The sequence below is a fragment of the Pleurodeles waltl genome, chromosome 4_2 (genome assembly GCF_031143425.1).
Source record: "Pleurodeles waltl isolate 20211129_DDA chromosome 4_2, aPleWal1.hap1.20221129, whole genome shotgun sequence".
Taxonomy (NCBI): Eukaryota; Metazoa; Chordata; class Amphibia; order Caudata; family Salamandridae; genus Pleurodeles; species Pleurodeles waltl.
Genome location: NC_090443.1, coordinates 916,583,421 through 916,586,409, shown reverse-complemented (window position 1 = coordinate 916,586,409; position 2,989 = coordinate 916,583,421).

The window sequence follows — 2,989 nt, the reverse complement described above, 5'->3', positions numbered from 1 at the left end:
AAAATTTGGCTAAAAAAACACATGCTCCTCACATTTCTGTGGCAAAAAGCTCTGGAATCTGAGAGGAGCCACAAATTTCCTTCCACCCAGCGTTCCCCCAAGTCTCCCGATAAAAATGATACCTCACTTGTGTGGGTAGGCCTAGCGCCCGCGACAGGAAACGCCCCAAAGCGCAACGTGGACACATCCAAATTTTTGGAAGAAAACAGAGGTGTTTTTTGCGAAGTGCCTACCTGTAGATTTTGGCCTCTAGCTCAGCCGGCACCTAGGGAAACCTACCAAACCTGTGCATTTCTGAAAACTAGAGACCTAGGGGAATCCAAGATGGGGTGACTTGCAGGGCTCGGACCAGGTTCTGTTACCCAGAATCCTTTGCAAACCTCAAAATTTGGCTAAAAAAACACATGTTCCTCACATTTCTGTGGCAGAAAGTTCTGGAATCTGAGAGGAGCCACAAATTTCCTTCCACCCAGCGTTCCCCCAAGTCTCCCGATAAAAATGTTACCTCACTTGTGTGGGTAGGCCTAGCGCCCGCGACAGGAAACGCCCCAAAGCGCAACGTGGACACATCCAAATTTTTGGAAGAAAACAGAGGTGTTTTTTGCGAAGTGCCTACCTGTAGATTTTGGCCTCTAGCTCATCCGGCACCTAGGGAAACCTACCAAAGCTGTGCATTTCTGAAAACTAGAGACATAGGGGAATCCAAGATGGGGTGACTTGCGGGGCTCGGACCAGGTTCTGTTACCCAGAATCCTTTGCAAACCTCAAAATTTGGCTAAAAAAACTCATGTTCCTCACATTTCTGTGGCAGAAAGTTCTGGAATCTGAGAGGAGCCACAAATTTCCTTCCACCCAGCGTTCCCCCAAGTCTCCCGATAAAAATGATACCTCACTTGTGTGGGTAGGCCTAGCGCCCGCGACAGGAAACGCCCCAAAGCGCAACGTGAACACATCCAAATTTATGGAAGTAAAAAAGAGGTGTTTTTTGCGAAGTGCCTACCTGTAGATTTTGGCCTCTAGCTCAGCCGGCACCTAGGGAAACCTACCAAACCTGTGCATTTCTGAAAACTAGAGACCTAGGGGAATCCAAGATGGGGTGACTTGCGGGGCTCGGACCAGGTTCTGTTACCCAGAATCCTTTGCAAACCTCAAAATTTGGCTAAAAAAACACATGTTCCTCACATTTCTGTGGCAGAAAGTTCTGGAATCTGAGAGGAGCCACGAATTTCCTTCCCACCCAGCGTTCCCCCAAGTCTCCCGATAAAAATGATACCTCACTTGTGTGGGTAGGCCTAGCGCCCGCGACAGGAAACGCCCCAAAGCGCAACGTGGACACATCCAAATTTTTGTAAGAAAACAGAGGTGTTTTTTGCGAAGTGCCTACCTGTAGATTTTGGCCTCTAGCTAAGCCGGCACCTAGGGAAACCTACAAAACCTGTGCATTTCTGAAAACTAGAGACCTAGGGGAATCCAAGGAGGGGTGACTTGCGGGGCTCGGACCAGGTTCTGTTACCCAGAATCCTTTGCAAACCTCAAAATTTGGCTAAAAAAACACATGTTCCTCACATTTCTGTGGCAGAAAGTTCTGGAATCTGAGAGGAGCCACAAATTTCCTTCCACCCAGCGTTCCCCCAAGTCTCCCGATAAAAATGATACCTCAATTGTGTGGGTAGGCCTAGCGCCCGCGACAGGAAACGCCCCAAAGCGCAACGTGGACACATCCAAATTTTTGGAAGAAAACAGAGGTGTTTTTTGCGAAGTGCTTACCTGTAGATTTTGGCCTCTAGCTCAACAGGCACCTAGGCAAACCTACCAAACCTGTGCATTTCTGAAAACTAGAGACCTAGGGGAATCCAAGATGGGGTGACTTGCGGGGCTCGGACCAGGTTCTGTTACCCAGAATCCATTGCAAACCTCAAAATTTGGCTAAAAAAACACATGTTCCTCACATTTCTGTGGCAGAAAGTTCTGGAATCTGAGAGGAGCCACACATTTCCTTCCACCCAGCGTTCCCCCAAGTCTCCCGATAAAAATGATACCTCACTTGTGTGGGTAGGCCTAGCGCCCGCGACAGGAAATGCCCCAAAGTGCAACGTGGACACATCCAAATTTTTGGAAGAAAACAGAGGTGTTTTTTGCGAAGGGCCTATCTGTAGATTTTGGCCTCTAGCTCAGCCGGCACCTAGGGAAACCTACCAAACATGTGCATTTCTGAAAACTAGAGACCTAGGGGAATCCACGATGGGGTGACTTGCGGGTCTCGGACCAGGTTCTGTTACCCAGAATCCTTTGCAAACCTCAAAATTTGGCTAAAAAAACACATGTTCCTCACATTTCTGTGGCAGAAAGTTCTGGAATCTGAGAGGAGCCACAAATTTCCTTCCACCCAGCGTTCCCCCAAGTCTCCCGATAAAAATGATACCTCACTTGTATGGGTAGGCCTAGTGCCCGCGACAGGAAATGCCCCAAAGCGCAACGTGGACACATCCAAATTTTTGGAAGAAAACAGAGGTGTTTTTTGCGAAGTGCCTACCTGTAGATTTTGGCCTCTAGCTCAGCCGGCACCTAGGGAAGCCTACCAAACCTGTGCATTTCTGAAAACTAGAGACCTAGGGGAATCCACGATGGGGTGACTTGCGGGGCTCGGACCAGGTTCTGTTACCCAGAATCCTTTGCAAACCTCAAAATTTGGCTAAAAAAACACATGTTCCTCACATTTCTGTGGCAGAAAGTTCTGGAATCTGAGAGGAGCCACAAATTTCCTTCCACCCAGCATTCCCCCAAGTCTCCCGATAAAAATGATACCTCAATGGTGTGGGTAGGCCTAGCGCCCGCGACAGGAAACGCCCCAAAGCGCAACGTGGACACATCCAAATTTTTGGAAGAAAACAGAGGTGTTTTTTGCGAAGTGCCTACCTGTAGATTTTGGCCTCTAGCTCAGCCGGCACCTAGGGAAACCTACCAAACCTGTGCATTTCTGAAAACTAGA